At 40.7% G+C, this 17,499-nt stretch overlaps 1 protein-coding gene across 2 annotated transcripts in view; it reads left to right on the top strand.

Annotated features, from left to right (window-relative positions):
* Window positions 1–17,499, top strand: part of MARCHF1 (membrane associated ring-CH-type finger 1) — a 470,123-nt gene that overhangs the window by 47,807 nt on the left and 404,817 nt on the right. The window contains exon 2 of one of the 2 annotated variants that reach the window (XM_074951094.1): window positions 6,636–6,774. The exons of the other annotated variant lie outside the window; for it this stretch is intronic. The gene's annotated coding sequence lies outside the window, so the exon portion shown is untranslated. The remainder of the gene's footprint in view (window positions 1–6,635; window positions 6,775–17,499) is intronic. 2 annotated transcript variants of the gene reach the window in all.

Below are 17,499 nucleotides of genomic sequence, written 5' to 3'. Positions count from 1 at the left end.
ATGCTTGATGGACAAGAAAATAGATGCAAAAATTAGGAAACCAAAACAGGTGTGTTTTAAAAATAGGCCTCGCTGGTGAACAAAATAAGCAGATGGGTTATTCCCTCCATCACTCATTTTTTAGGTCCTTTTAAAAAAAACAAAAAAAACCCCACAAAACTTCTGAGGGAAAGTATGGAAGAACAGATGGAGGCTACTGGAGCAAGCTTCCCTGTCAGGGGTGCCACCATCGAAGACAGTGATCTCAAACTGAGAGGTGTGCCCCCAAAGGGGGACATGGAGGAACATTTGGGGGGGGCACATGGTGGGTCTCAGGCCAGCTTCCGTGGGGAGGGAGTCAACTGTGCTGTAATGGAGCATGGGCAGTACAGATCGATTTCATTACTGTTAAGTGGGGGGCATGTCAGGAAAAGTTTTGGCACCACTGATGTAAGAGACTGTCACGCAGGGGACTTTTCCTTCTGAAATTCTTCAGCTAAAGGGAACAAGGGATGCTTTTAAAATAAAGACCTTATCTAATATTATATTTCAAATGCTTCAACTGTTTTTCCTTCTTTTCTTTATCTTTTAATAAAAAGTTAAAAGGATTTTTAGTGGCACGTTTATTATGGTACTAAGCAGGCTGAGATCTCTGTGTACCAAACCCTGGACCTTGTTAACCCTGTTTACGTTGGGCAATGACTGGGTTAACACCTTTTGTCCCATTTATTCCATCTAAATTAATTCAACAGTATCAATAGATGAGGGGTACCCACCGATGCTACAGAATCAGAAATTGTGGGAATTCTGTAAAATGTAGTCCAGCCTTTTGAATCAAGCAGGAAAGATTTCACTTTCCACTTTCTACATGCAGTACTTATAGGGTTACCATATTTGAACATTCAAAAAAGAGGACACTCCACTGGGGAGTATTTGCTCATGCTCCCCCGGCCCTGCCCCTTCCCCAAATTCCCGCCCCAACTCCACCTCCTCCCCTGAGTGCGCCACATTCCCCTTCTTCCTCCTCCCTCCCTCCCAGCTGCGCAAAACAGCTGTTTCGCGGTGCAAGCGCTGGGAGCTAGGGGAAGAAGCAGGCACTCTCTCAAATGATCAACATTCACTCTCTTTCTTGAATGATTAACTCTTCTTTGGGGAAAAATAATAATGGCAAAATCCCGGACGTTTTTAGATATTTAAAAATTCCTCCCAGACGGCAGTTTAAGAACCAAAAAGCTGGGCGTGTCTGGGGAAAATACGGACGTATCATAACCCTAGTACTTAACAAGGCAAAATTTTCAAATGCATGTGCCAACCCATTGCACAGGTTTGCATTCTGGCAGAGGATAACTTGGTGCCTGTATTTGAATATGTGGTACATGCTATCTGATTTCAATTGAGTAATTCTACTGTCTGCCAAAACTGTTATGCAAGTTGTTCTGCCATCTTACACCAAATGTCCTCAGAAAACATTCCCCAATTTTTTCTACATTAGATATTTGTAGAAAAACAAGACAGTAACGTTAGCTAGCCTTTTTCCTTCTGAACGTGATGATCCTTATTATTCAGACCAAAATTTGGCAAACTATGAACTTTGGATATCACTCCTATTTGCACTTGGGTCATTTGATTTTGTGTAGTGTAGCAGGTAATGTAGCAATTAAAAAAGAGACCCTCCATGGAAAAACAAGGATGTTTGCACTATGTATAAAGGGCCATTTATGTAGTAACCTATGCAGATATAGTTAACAGGCATAGGATGCCACAGTGGTTAAATAACTAAAACCTATAGCATACAAGTGCACATACACATAATTGTACAGTCCATACTTGCTGGCAGGATCTTAATGTATGTGCATGTATCTGCAAATATGTAATCAGATATGAGAAAGCAGATGATCCATTTTTTTCTGCCATGAAATTATGTCACAGTGTTCATGCCAGAATTTGTCTGTCCTTCCAGGAATAGAAATACACATTCCTAGTCCTGTAGCACAGAGATAAGTGTTGAAGAATAGAACTGCCTCATCTGAGATGCTCTCCAATTTGTCTATTGTACCCTGTACTTTCCAACTCCCCCAAGTGGTAATTCTGCAGCATGTGTATCAATTTTATAAAGTATATGTGGTGCTCCCCAGGGATATCCAGAGTTGGAAGGCTCCTCACCACCACTTCTCCTTAGCATGAGGAGGTCTCATCTGTGCCTGCTGTGGATAAGCTCCCTGAAACCAACAGCCTCTGGCAGCACAAGCAATTTCTTCTAGACCTCACTCTTTCTGTACAGATAGTAATAGGCACACTCTAAACCCCAACCACTCAGCCTTCCCTGCAGTGTCCACACTAACTTGTAAGATTCAACTCAGGGCCAGCACTTTGCTTAACACCACAGTACTCAGTTATAGTTATGGTGAAAATGAGTCCCCATTCTTTGATAAACTTATTCTTAAGTGATTGTTTCCCATATTCTTACTCACTAAGGGTTACATATAAAACAAAACTATAACATGCTTTCTAGAGACTAAACGTAACTAACAGATTACTCTCTTGTCTAAAGAAGCTTATTTCATCCAAAATTCTCTCCAGTGTTTTCAATCAAGCCTGGGTGAGACTCCTTTTTATTTCCTCAGTAAATGGTACATGGGTTTCCCCTTTGTCGTTCTCCCTTCCTCACCTCCCCCCCCAAGTATACTCAAACCTTTGATATGCACCTCAATATAAGGTTCTTCCGCCACTGTTCTTCTCTTCTTGTTAGCTTCTTTCTGAAGTTTCTACAATTTTTCATTTGCCTCCAGTTCAGATTGGTGATAGGGGATTGTCGTAAACATACAGCTAAGGGTAGCATAAAATCCCTCCTTTACCTGTAAAGGGTTAAGAAGCTCAGATAACCTGGTTGGCACCTGACCAAAAGGACCAATAAGGGGAGAAGATACTTTCAAATCTGTGGGGGAAGGTTTTTGTTTTGTGTTTCTTTGTGTTCTCTCGGGAGGCAGAGAGGCACCAGATCAGGGAAATCAATCTCCTCCAAACAATCCTGAAACGAGTCTCTGATATTACAAAAAGTGTAAGTAAACAAGGCAAGGTGCGTTAGGTTAATAATCTGATTGGTTTTTAGTGTCCTAAAAACCCAAGGGTCTGGTCTGTGCTCACCGGGTTTACCTATTTGGTTTGTAGATTATTCTCAAGCCTCCCCAGGAAAGGGGGTGAAGGGGCTTGGGGGGTTATTTTAGGGAAACAGGAACTCCAAGTGGTCCTTTTCCTGAATCTTTGTCTAACTCACTTGGTGGTGACAGCAGTACCCATCCAAGGACAAGGAAGGATTTCTGCCTTGGAAGTTTTTAATCTAAGCTGGTAGAAATAAGTTTAGGGGGTCTTTCATGCGGGTCCCCACATCTGTACCCCAGAGTGCAGATGAGGAGGGAACCCTGACAGGGATCCATTGTGAACAAGCCAATACTCAATTTACATGTAGAAGAACAGACATCTCCTCTTTGACAGAGAACCGGATTTTTAATCTATTGCTGGTGACTAATACCTTGGTATAGAATTTAAGAACATAATTTCAGTATATATACACAACTCCTTCAATAATATCTGTACATATATTTCACCATGATATTGATGATCAGTGTGTGACTGGCTTTTGAAACCTCCGATGTCATTAGCTGGTGAACTAAAATGTACATATCAGACTCCGAAGATAGACTACTGTAACCCCTTTTCACTACCTTGCTGACTTCCCTGTTGGCATTTAGGGGTCCTTGGGTCACAACACATTTACCTTTTCACTACTTATCCCTATTTTTCTCATATTCCACTACTGACTTGGCTGTGCAGTTCTGTGTACTTGTGGCAGTTCACTCTGCTTCTTAGCTCAAACCTCAAACTTTCTGGTCTTTGTTTGAATAAAAAAACTGTCACCTCAACATAAGGTTGGTTGGTTGGTTGGTTTTTACCTTGTCATTTTTCTTTTTGACCCAATTATTTGGTGCTGGTTTTTTTTTTTTTTTTTTTTAGTTCAAATGTGGTGCTGCAGATAATTGACTTGTTTGGCTGCTGTCATACCATGGCCATTTCTTGGCTCACCTTCTGCGAACACCCACAATCATCAACTTGTGCTTGATTTTTCCCCCCCTCTCCCCCAAGAATGGAAAAGGTTTGAGTTAGATTGTAATTTTTGGACATGACAGAATTCCCACATGCTCTCACACAGACTTAAAAATATGTGGTGTCCACTAATCCGTATGCTCAGGTTTTACTTCCATCTACTTCAGGCTTTCAGTTGTTTTTCTGTTTCTCACTCTAATATTCTAGTGAATATTGATAGAAGGGGACTTAAGATGAATTTATTGCATCCAGCCTACTTCTCTTATAACAGACACTGGGACTCCTGAGTCCTTGGTCTGCAACTAACTTTTGTGGGGTCTTTAGATAAGTCTCTGCTATAATCTCTCTCTGGTTTTAGTTTTATCCATTTTCAAAATAGGCATTTGCAAGAAAGATATTCCTATTTCTATGTCAAACGTAAGTATTATTTAATGATCTCTGAGGTGCCCGGATGAAAAGTGCCAACAGAGACAAGTTGACAAAACCTGAATGTGCGACTCAAAATAATATAGCTACTAAATGTTTCCAAAGGAAGAATGGAGGTTCAGAATTGCCTGGTCAGAGTGTAGAGAATCCCAGGATAGATCCTAAATTCTAGCTTTTCATGACAGCATTCATTTCTCAATATTTGGCCACTTTTAACGGGGGAGGGGGAGGGAGAGAAGGGGCAGGAGGTTGGCAGGGAAATCAAGCGCCTTTTAAAGTGTTTCTGGTTGAGCATCAAAAATCACTAGTCACTTTTTTGAAACTGTTCAATTAAGCACCTAGTCACTTATTGCTTCTATTTCAGACAGTAACCATGTAAATAATCAGTGACTTGCTGCCTTTTACAAGCACTACATAAAAATACTGAAATTCACATGCACAAGTGAATTAGGTATAATCTTTCTAAAAAGGCACTGGTTATATTAAAGGTGCAATACTCTATGCCTCCTGACTGCAGCATTGTAAATACTGAGAATTCGTGCACAGCCCACCTAGTGGGCCGTAGGTTAGTGATCTCTGTTAGGGTTATGGGAGTAGGAAGAAGTGGGAAGTGGTCGCAGAGTTGCTCCAAGGTTGCTCTTGGAGTTTTGAGGCTGCAGTAACTTTGATGCCTGCAGCCCTGGTTGGCTGGAGGACTGAATTAACCTTGTCATGCCCTAAAGCAATGGATCTCAAACTTATTTGATTGTGCCTCCTTTTTCGTGTCTGTTTACACTGCCATCCCCACCAGACAAGTATATATACCAATTAAAACCAAAAATCAACACACAACTCTCACTAAATATTAAAAACAGTAAGGCATTGATTAAACAGAGCCAACGATCCATTTTAACGAGCAAAAACAAAACTGCAATTGTGGTCGATGCTTACAATTAAATGTGCACCTAGTGTTGTAGCAAACTGATTAAGGTACAGATGGCAACTTTGTAAATCCATCAAAATGCACAGCACCATCTGAGGAGCTGGTATGTCTGTCTGGAGGAATTCGCTTTGCTAGTTATTCATTGCTGTGGGTAAAATGTGCACAATGTGGTTTTTTTTTTTTTTTCCCTCTAAAGCTTCTCACACTCCCCTAGGGAGCTCTCCCTCCTCCCACCCCATTTGAAAACCTCTACTCCAAAGTTCACTTGCTCATGGCCATGCAGGTGTGTCTAAAGAGTTGAGATTGATTGTGTAGTGGGGTACCTGGACTGTGAAACCAAGCTGCACCTGTTGCTTACTGGGATTGCTGTAGTACTAAGGGGGGAGTCAGATTTGCTCTTTATTGATTTAATACATTTGGACGAGTATGCTGACAAGATGAGTAATGGGCATGGCACTTGATTTTTGCTTACTATGTTATATTGCACATGTTATATTTTCTATCCTACCATGTGCCGTGGTCTCTTTTTTTTTTGGTGGGCCCCCAAACCTATGCGTGCATTTATTTATATAATACATACAATTTAAATTTCTTGTTGTAGTGACAATTGCTTCTAAACCCATTTTTGTAAATTATGTCTGCTGTAATCTGGTATGAGTCCTCTGATCTAACCCCCGTCAAAATAAATTAGGCCAAACAATCTTTGACAAGGCCCTTCTAGTCGATGCATTAAACGGTTGCATTTTTATGCATTTTATGCACCACAACTTCCTGGTTTTTGCATATACTAATTAAAATGTTGATGCAGTAGGTACTCTTTAGTATTAAGTGAAATGAATATGTATCATTTATGCAATCACACTTTCTATAATGAACCAATATTTGGCCTTGTGGCAGATTTGAACTCTATACCAACTTAACATTTTCCCTGAGCTATAAATATTTTTCATCATTACCTGTCAATCTCTGTAAGTTGTAGTAATGTGGGTTTGATAAGTCTCTCCTCTTACCAGATCTCTACTTTAAAAATGGAATTTAAAATGAGAATAATTGACTATAGCTTGAGACATTTTTTTACAGAGACTCTAGTACTCTATCTTCTGATATATATCCTATCATTATTGTGTTCTCAGTAGTGCTTCCTAATGTGGAATTCTCTTTGAACTACTAAATATATAATATTTCCATGTCTCTGCTTTGCCTTCAGGTACTCAGAGCTACTTAAATCAAGGCACCAAGGGTGGGATTTTCCAAAGCACCCAATTACTTAAAAGCATGCATCCCTTTGAAAGTATCCTGGGATTTCTCTTCCTAAATAAGTCGTATTGATTTTCCATTTGACTTAGGTACGTAAGTCACTTAAGTATTTTTGAAAATCCTACACTGAAACTCAGTAGGTATGTAATTACAGTATAAGCTATATATATTTTTAAAAAAAATCACATGTGAACTGTGTCAATGTCTATAGAGTATCCATTAAACTCAGTCCTGTCCCACGATAGAGTAGGCTAAGTTTTAAAGCCTTGGAAGGATTTCCTGGGGACTTTCCATTCGTTGTTTCAAAATCCTGGTAAGGAATCTGCTGGGGATGTTCTTAAAACATTGGTTACCATTACTGAGGCACTCTAATAAGAATCTGAAAATTGTTAATTTTTTGGGGGCTAATTGTAATATCAATTTGCTGAAAGACCAATAGGAAGATTTCAATTTTGGACATGGTAATACCATACACTGTTTGTGTTCTCAGATAATAGAATGGTATCCAATCTTGTTTTTCCTCAAATCTGTTTTATTTCATTACAAATGGCTTCTGCTCCTAAACAGTGTTCAGCCCTAAAGATGGGGCACCCAAGCCAGTGGCTGTGGCATTCTCACGGTGAGAGGAACAGCAGATGCCAAATCTTAGCCTCTCTCTAGTGACATCTGCTGGTTTGAAAGCTGATGGGATACTGTGGAGCATTCACTTAGAATGTCATCTGGGGACAGGGCTGGAAAACAATGGTGGTAGTAGTAGTTTCTTGTAGGCTAACTGGTTTTTTTTTTAATAGTTGGTCCCACTCCAGTTGAAGTGATGCCAATATGGGGGACCAGACTAGATGCAAGCAAGCTACATTTGTATCACTTTATGGAATGATGGTGAGGGTCAGGAAACTTTTTTTCTTTTTGCAGCTGCATTTGAAACTGCACAATAAATATCTTCTCACTGGTCCATCTACCTGCTGAGAGAGTGCTGAATCCGGGTGTCTGGATTAGTAATTTAATTAGCAGAAACCCAGTTAACAGATAAGGATATAGTATCATTTTTGTGTTCATCTGTCTCCTGGACTTAGACTCAAAATACTGGCAACTTTTCTAAAATCTCTAGCTGTCTTTTCTTAACATATTGATTTCTAGAAACCTGTCACATGCATTTTAATGAGCAGTTTCCCTGCATGTGTCTTTTTGTATACCAGCATCCAAAAAAATAGATATTTTGTCAAGTCCGCTTTGACAGTTTTGTGTTGATTTTCCTTTCCTCCTTTCCTGTGCTTATTTTTCATTCTAGGCTTTCAAGAGTTTTCGCTATCACACTTCCTTGCCCCCCACTACTTTTTCTTCTTGGCAGTCTGCACAATGACATGGTACAAACTCCATCTTTATTTCCCCACCCTCTCTTCTCTGCAGTCTGCATAATTAACACAACCTAAGTCTGTTTTCCCAGATTGCTAAAGTCCTTTCCCTGTTGTTTTTTTTATATGGCTGTTACTAATATTATTGGACAGATTTCTACTTTCTTCTGTTTTCATTCCTCAGAATTAATTCCTTGAGTGGTTATTTTTGAGATGTTAGCTTCTGAAATGGAGTCTAAACATGTTTAGACACATGGTGGTGGTGGTGTATGAGGGGTATTTTTGTTTTTTTTTAACAAAAATGTTTTTATCTGTGGAGATGCGTACTAATCTGATTTCTTTGCTAAGAAATTGTTCCCTGTTTGTTTTCCCCATGTCTTTTGTGCAGCAATATAGCTATTCCTACTGTACCTATAGCTTTCCAGACCCTTGGGCAAAAACCTACAGTCCCTTATTGCAAGTACTGCAATTTGGCTGTGAAGGGTTGTCGAACATACGGCGCATGGATTTAATCTTTCTTTGTGACATTTTCTGTTCTGTTCCTCCACCCACGTAGCACTCCTTTTTTTAGACACTCTTAAACCTTCTATAATGCAGCTAACTTAAGTTGCAACTTTGTTTCTGGACCAGTTTGAATTTGTCAATTATATAATTCATGTCACATTTCTCTAATTTTCTGATTATGGATAGGCAGGGTATTACTGCTGTACTAGCTAACTTAATTATATTAAATCCCAGGCTTCTATTAAATTGTATCGGATAATCCACAGAGATAGGCTTTAATTCTGTGTGTTTTCAAATGGCTTCAAAATCAGTCACAGGAACAATGGTATGAATCATGACTGCTCACAGAGTATCTGCTATAATGATTTCAGTGGAAAGAGGTTGTATAGGGAGTTGTTTGTCTCTTGAGATGCCAAATGTAAGGACATATGCAAGTCCAAAGTTCAGACAAAGGATGTAATGTATTTTCAAATGAAAATTTTTGGCTTTTACTGTTCTTCAGTATATTCACAGTCTGTCGGAAAATGCATATTAATGCAATACCAGAAGGAATCATACATGTTCTGCTGGCCTTCTGACCTGATAGCAAATGGAAGAGATTTCTCTTCTTGTCTTTTGGCTACTTCTTAATTCAGTACCCATCACCCCCTATGCAATTAATCCTTGATCATCGTTCCTTTTGTATCTGTACTCTTCCTCCAGCTGGAAGCCACTTCCTTGGAGGACTTCAAAGGTTCAGCTTCTTGGATTATCTGCAGGACAAGACATTCTATTAACAGGGGAATCAGGTCCTTTTAGTGTAATTCCTACTAAAATTACACCTAGGACAATTTTATGCCTTTGGTGCATGTGTGTTTCCTCTTGAGCTCAATGGGAGTCATATGCATCCAAGCTAAATTTAGCTCCTGCTTGTTACCAGGCACAAGAATCCTGAATATGGCTCACAGCCCAGTTCTCTCGTGCTCATTTCTTAGGCTGTTAGTTTAGTTTGCTGCGCTTTCCTATCCCTGCTTTGGTGTGCTTCTTATTTCATAATAATGAGAAATTAAACCCAATTCACTTTCTGGCTTATGATCCTAGACGTAGTGAGATTTATTTGAAAGATTTTAATATCTTAAGGACAGATTATTTTAAAGAAGCAATTTGTTATTCATTAAAATAAAATGCTGACAGAACTGTAGGCAACGATGCATCCATCCTCACCACAATTGACTGCTGGAATTCAATCACTTGTTTACAAATGTAATAAATCATCTATAGCATCAACAATAATCATAACCTAGAGTGACACTTTTTGACATTTAAGGTTAAACTTGAAGGATAAAGGAGGTTTCTTCACTTAGTGTGTGCACCTTTGAACAGCATTCTACATACCATTTCCAAATATATATATTTTTTAACCTTCTAGTGTTACATGAGCAGCATCTCCACTGAACAGATTCTGTGGCGTTACCATTTTAACCCGTGTTAAAAATGCTAAGTAGTCACTTCCTTGTAATTTTCATTTTAAATAATATTGTGGTTAGCTGATATGACTTGGGTATTAGAATCTATGTGGCAGACAATTAGCTTACCATTAGGGCAAGATGGTAACTTGTCCTGTGTGCCTGCATGGGGAAGAAAGGAGGTTGTGTACAATACCACCTACTGCCTGTCTGTGGGCTATCTAGACTTCCTGTGTATGGATAGTCAGTTCCATGGGGCTGCTATTTTATTTCTAACCATGTCAGGGGGTAAGAAGTGGGAGGAGTCTTAGTTTTGCACCCCCTTCTCCCCCAAGTGTTCTGGCCAATGCAGATGAGCTGGCACAGGTAGGAGAAATATTCTGTGTTTGATAAAAGGATGGTATAGATGACTTCTCACTTGGAACAAGGGGGTTGGGATGTATAACCAGGGAAAACTTGTTGTGATCTATGGGTCTCCAACCCGTCCAGATCCACAGGTTCCTAGGTCATCATGGTCCAGTCCTCCACCCCATCGCTTATTGGGATCAGCTAGAACCGGGACTTTTTGAAGTCCAGCTCAGATGGAAAGCTCCATCCCTGGGCTCCAATTGGTGGAACACCAGAGGTCCTGACTGGCCTGCTTCCCCTACTTAAACCAGAAGAGGAACAGGAAAGTCATCCATTCAACTGGACTCCGCACTGTTTCAGACTACTCACCCAGTGCTACTTGCTCCTGTCTCCTGATCCTGACGTCCTAGTTCCTTGACTCAGCCTGATTTCTGGTATTTGACTCTTGGTTGCTTACCTCCTGGTTCTGAACCCTGGCTGATGTGGGGACCCAGACCACTACCCTATGCTAACTACTAGGCCTGGCCTCCTATGTCCCAGCCCTGACAGAACTGAGATTCTCTTATAGACTTTAAGGCTGGAAGAGACAGTTATGATAATCTAGCCTGACCTCCTGTACATCAGAGGCCACAGTGGACCTCACCCACTCTCTCCTGTAATGGACCCATAACCTCTGGCTGAGTTATTGAAGTCCTCTAATCTTGATTTAAAGGCTTCAAGTTACAGAGAATTCACATTTACTCTAGTTCTCACCAGCAAGTGACCAGTGCCTCCATCACTGCAGAGGAAGGCCGAAAACCCCAGGCTCTCTGCCAAATTGACCTGGGGAGTAATTCCTTCCTGACCCTAAATATGGCAATAGGATCCTGAGCATGTGGGAGAGACCCACCAGCCAGACACCTGGGAAAGAATTCTCTGTAGTAAAATCAGTGCTCTCCCCATCTAGTGTTCCATCTCTGTCTATTGGAGATATTTGCTAAAAGCAATCATGGATGGGCCATATGCCATTGGAAGCTCTTTGATCAAACCATCCCCTCCATAAACTTATCAAGCTCAGTTTTGAAACAAGTTAGGTTCTCCTCCCCCCACCCCCCGCACCCTCACCACACACACACACTGCTCCCTTTGGGAGGCTGTTCCAGAACTTTACTCCTCTGATGGTTAGAAATCTTTGTCTAATTTCTAGCCTAAACTTGTTGATGGGCCAGTTTATATCCATTTTTCTTGTGCCAGCACTGGGCCTTAACTTAAATAACTCCTCTCTTTCCCTGCTGTTTTATCCCTCTGATGTATTTATAGTGAGCAAGACCAGTCCTTAAGGAATTCTACCAGTGACCTCCCTCCAGCCTGACAGTTCACCTTTGAGTATGACCTGTTGTTGTCTCCCCTTTTATCAATTCATTACCCACCTTTTGATTGCTGTATTAAACCCCATCCTCTCCAATTTAACTAGTGTCAGCCCCAATGCTCCCCCCCCCCGCGTAGCTAAAGCCTTGAGCCCTGGTGAATGTGCCCCCCCGCTGAAGCTGGGAGACGAGCCATGGGGAGTCTTGAGCCCCGGCACCCCCTGTGAGGCTGAAACTGGGAGCACAGCTGAAGCCCTGAGCCCCAGTGCTCCCTCCAGGTCTAAAGCTCTGAGCTCTGGTACTCCCGCAGGGCAGAAGTCCTGAGCCCCCAGCCCGGAGCCCTAGCACCCTGAGGGTCAGAAGCCCCAACTCTCTCCCCCACCTGGAGCCCAGATGTCTTTCCCCCTCTCCCCCCCTCTCCCATGCAGTCCTAACTGCCCGGTGTGGCTGAAGTCCATAACCTCTTCTTCAGAGTTACGGAACACTTCAGAGTTAGTTAGACAACCTTCATTCCTGAGGTGTCAGTAACTCTGAGGTTCTACTGTACTTTCTCTTTCAGAATTGCTCTTCCTGTACGAATGTCCAAAGACAGTCTCTCTTTCTACCCCATACTTAAGAGAACAAAACCAAACAAATTTTCTATTATGACCCTTTCAGTTGGTTAAGGTAGTCTCTGACATCACATGCTAAACCTGTAATGTAGGCATTGTGGTACAGCCAGTAGATTTTAGGATTTGATGTTTTGTCCTCGATAGACATTCCACTCTGTACTCAGACATGCCAGACTTGGTCCCATGGTTCAATTTCCAGGACATATAATAAAGGTTCAACATCATAGCCACTCACAACTTGGAATGTATGAAATGCTAAATTGATACCCTAAACTGGTGTATTTGTGTCATAGGCCTTATAGAAGTAGGAGTAACTGATCATTGTAATAGAAAATTTTAAATCCTAGTTCTAGAGTTGTTGTTTTGTTGAAAATTAGATAATACTGACGTTTTTGAAGTATAAGGTACTGGATTAGCTTTCAAGTGTTGCAAGTATAGACTTCAGTTGGCTGTTCAAGTACCCTAAGCCTTCAATTTTTGCTTAAAAGGAATTTTAGGATGGGGGGGGGAGGCGTTTAGAATATGCACTTACAAATGTTTCTGGATGAAGAAGTTGTACCATAAAGAGAGGAGATTTGGGTTTGGCCACAGTCTGCAAGTTTATTTGAATAAATTCATCCATAGTTGGTGATCTAGTGACCATGTCTAGGAAGTGCTTAACTTTTAGATTCATTTTGAAAAAAAAGCCAACAGTTAAAGTGGCTTAAATGTTAATCTAAGCTGCTCAAAATTTGTAAGTGGTTATACTTTGGAGATTTACCAATGGTAGACAGTCCTTTCAGCATCCCATCTTTGAAAGCTGCCATCCTCCTGTGCTGCAGAGGAACTGAGTAGCTCACTTATTCAAAAACTCCATTTGAATTTTGGCACTATACCAAGCTACCTGATTGCCTTTTCCCATTTTTGTACACTTTTCCCTAAGATAGGATGTTGTCTGATCTCCTTTGGGAGCTGTAATGATGCTGGTTCTGGTGGGACCCAACTGAGAGTGCCAATTCAGGACAAATTGCTTAAAGCAGGGCAGTTACAGCCCAAGGCTGGGGTTTCTATGCACACCAAGGCAAACCAAACCAGCCAAACAGAGAAGACTTTGGTTTCACCCCACTGGCTAACCACAAGTCACACAAGCAATTCCCTTAGACACTCCAGTTTCCCAGTATCACCACCAGTGCCACTCGTTATGGGGACAAATGGTTATGGAAACCAGTACCCCAGTAAAAGAAAAAAAGGTTCTCTCCATCCCAAAGGACCAAGTCCGAGACCCAGGTCAACATACAAATCAGATCTTGCCCACAAATCACGCCAATCCTTTAGAATCTAAAGTTTTATTCATAAAAGGAAAGAAATATATATGAGAGCTAGAACTGGTTAAATGGAATCAATTACATACAATAATAGCAAAGTTCTTGGTTCAGGCTTGCAGCAGTGATAGAATAAACTGCAGGTTCAAATCAAGTCTCTGGAGTACATCCACAGCTGGGATGGGTCATCAGTCCTTTGTTCAAAGCTTCAGTGAGGCAAAGTTCCTCCAGAGGTAGGAAGCAGGAATGAAGACAAGATGGAGGAGCTGCAGCAGCTTTTTATAGTCTCTTGCCATGTGGTCTTTCTTTCTTTGTTCCAAAGATAAGCTGTCCATCACATGGCCTGGAAAAACCTCAGAGTTCTGTCCATAGGCAGGTCCCTGCATGCCTTGCTGAGTCGCAAGGCGTGTCTGCCTTCTCTCAATGGGTCAATTGTATAGCTGATGGTCCTTTAATGGGCCATCAAGCAGGCTAGGCAGGGCTGACACCAACTTGTCTGGGGTGTTACCCAGAAGCATAGCATAAGTTTGAAATACAGACAGTATAGAGTGAATACTTATATCTTTAAATACAAAAATGATACATGCAAACAGATAGCATAATCATAACCAGCAAACCATAACCTCATTTTAGACACCTTATTTGACCCCTTTATACAAGATTTGGTGCCACTACAGGACCTTGGTTGCAACAATGTTGTATACTGTCCCAGTTCAAGTCAATAACTTCACAGGAGCGAAGTGTCTTTGCTATAAATCAGGTTAGAATGGACAAAAAGAGCAATAAGATGCTTCAGTGCTCTGCCATGTGGGGGTGTTTTGGCGCTTCTGTAAAATGTAACCAGTTCCAAAAATGTCAAATTACAGCTGTTCATTTATAAAACTTCCAGGAAGAGAGGTGAACACCTTAACAAGCGGATCATTGGTTTCTTTCCATGCCATGTAAAACTCAAGCATTTTCTATCTAGGTCCCTTGCCCTCCACCTTTAATGCTAAATAGGTATAAATAGTAGAAGTTGAAGAAAGTACAGTGTTTGGGGAAGGATTATTAATGTTTTTCAAATAAACTCAGTTAAGTGTTGACAATGGTAAGTTGTCGCCTTTTGAAAGTCATGATCTAAAGTGTGCAGATGAGGTTGCATATTTAGTGTTGGTTTAGCTCAATTGAGTGAGAATTGTACCCCTATATTCTCAAATCCTCCGGGCCATTGGCATGGAAAATCTAATTAGAGATTCTCACTGGAACCATGCTTAAGAGCATTACCTCTGACTTGGTCATATTTACAGAAAAAACAGACATAGTGCTTTGAGCCCCCAAGAGTTCTTTAAGATATTGAAAGAAGGCTTCTATTTCACTGAGATAAAGCAACTGTCATCTGCAAAAAGAGCAGGGTTTGTTTGTTTTTTTGTCATAGACTGTGATTCTCCAGTCTCTGCTCCATCTCTGATTGCTGTTGCAAGCAGTTCAGTGGATTCATAGAGCAAATAGAAAAGGTGATAAAAGAATACTTTTACCCCATGCCTCAATTTAGGAAGAAATTCTGATCACAAACCATTTTAAAAGAAGTAATGGATATGTGGAGTAGTTGGATGGAGTTTGTGACTGAAGGTCTGAAATTTTAATTTCCTCAGCACCCTCTCTGCAGCTAATGCTAGAAGAAAGCCTCTTGTATTCGTTTATTTAATGTGAAACTGATGATGATCACTGAATATCATAATTTTGGCTTTCCCTTGAATACAACCAGACTGGTCAGTGTTGGAAAGAACTTATCAGGCTGAAGAGGAGCCAGTTTGCCAAGGTTTTTTAGGCAGTATTTTATTGTGCAGACTGATGATACTGGTCAGCAGATCTACATTCTCTAGGACTTTTATCTTTTTGTTGGAGTATGGCTATGCTGGTGTCCAAACAGGAATTCAGCAGTTAGCCCCATTCAAAGGAGTGACAAAATTATAGCAAGTATTTGATGGGCTAGAAGCTGCTGGGAGGAAAAAAAAAACTTACAGAACTTGCTGCCAAATCCACATAACCCTGAAGATTTGCCATTTGGAAAGTTCTTTGTAGCATTTTGTATTTTCAGTTCATTTCTGTTTCAAATTACTCTTTCTTTAGTAAGATGGGGGGTTTAGGCTTCAAAAAACTATTGTGGTTACGGGCGCTCCTGAGGCCAGGTCTACACCACACATTTATATCCGTATATCTATATTGCTCAAGGGTGTGAAATATCCACACCCTTGAGCGATGTGGTTCCACCAGCCTAACCCCTGCCGTAGACAGGCTATGTCAGTGGGGGAGCTTTGCCCATCGGCACAGCTACTGCCTCTCGCAGAGGTGGATTAAGTGTGCCAACGGGAAAGGCTGCACCGATACAGCATTTTAAGTGTAGACCTGCCCTGAGTCTGCAAGTTTTGGTTTTGGCCGATCTTTTGTCAGAGCTTAAAACAAAGAAGTGTTGGTTTGTTTTACTTTCTATGGTTTCTTTTTAATGATTTTTTTTTAAATTTCTTCCATAACAGTTAAGGATGTATTGAGTGGGGCATTGGTTTGAAAGCATTCAGCTTCCTTTATTTCCAAATTAAAGTGGGGGAGGAAAGTGTGTAGGGTGCATATGAGAGCACTGTTTGTGGCATAGAAGCAATGCTGGCAAATTGCCCCATAATTTCTTATAAATCAGCTTTTGTTTCTCAGGCAGCACCAGTACGTAGTTGTTTGAAGACATTTTAGGGGTTCCCCCCCTGAACAACAATTGCTCTTGGTATTTATCATATATTTAGATAATGGTCTCCATTTTATGTATGTCTAAGAGGCCTGACCAGTACTTAATGAAGTTGAAATTTAATGAGTGCTGGCTCAGGCAAAGCCTGTGCAAATACTGCTCTATTGCTATTTATTTCAGGTACGCTATGTTCACTGATTGAACAAAATATTTCTTTAGTGTATTATAGAAGAATCTTCTTCTGCGTTTCTGGTCTCTGATTCTAAGCAGATATACACTGATGTGTGATTTTGAAATAGATATCACCTGATACCTGTCAAAGACGTGAAGACACTACGGCAAAGATCTTTAGCCAAAATCCAATTAATCTAATGGAGGGATCATGAAGTTTGGAATGGGAAGTGAGGAGTGATGATTTTTAAAATAAATCTTTCATCAAAAGCACTTCAAGCTTGTTGATCTTTTTTGCTAGATCTACTTTGATTGGAAGTTTTAAGCACACTTGAAAAAAAAACCCAAAGAAGCTTTAAATTAAAGATATGCCTACCTACAGACATCTTTCAGCAGTAAAAGCCAAATTCTGACTTTTTTTTTGGTGCCAAAAGTCTATGCTTCTCAAATAATAGTGGAATTCAGTGCACATTTATGTCTTTTCTCTGAGTTGTAGGTACTATAAACTATAACATATGTGGAACCCACTGAATATGGGGCCTACCAATATAGTTTCTTCCTCCAGGAATGATTGTTATAACCCTCTGAATCTTTGAGACCTGTTGACTGACAGCTTCTTTTCCAGTTCATGACCTCTTTCCCAAGACTCCTGCTTTTCATCTCTGCTTTGATTTATTCGCTTATGCCAGCTCTAAGCTCAAAAAAATATTCTCATATAATGTCAAACTCTCTGGCTCAAGTAATACCAGAACAAGTTCTGGACACTGAACTTGGGATAGGTTTGCTTTGTGGGGAGGAGTAGGTTGTGGGGTGTGTTAGATACCATAGTGATGAATGTGGTGTAAGTGCCAAGACAGAAAAGTAGGTAGAGTTTTTTCTTTTGGAGGGGGCCCTCTAAACCGAAGTCCATTTTGTCCTCCCCAACAGGCCCATATAGGGGTGAGGAACAGAAGCATGACTGCAAATACATGGATCAACAAAACAAAACTGTTCTCTGAGTGGGAACGGCACTGGCTGCAATAA

Source organism: Natator depressus, chromosome 4, assembly GCF_965152275.1.
Source record: "Natator depressus isolate rNatDep1 chromosome 4, rNatDep2.hap1, whole genome shotgun sequence".
Lineage (NCBI taxonomy): Eukaryota > Metazoa > Chordata > Testudines > Cheloniidae > Natator > Natator depressus.
Note: the sequence above shows the minus strand (reverse complement) of the source record. Positions and strands in the feature narration are given on the sequence as shown.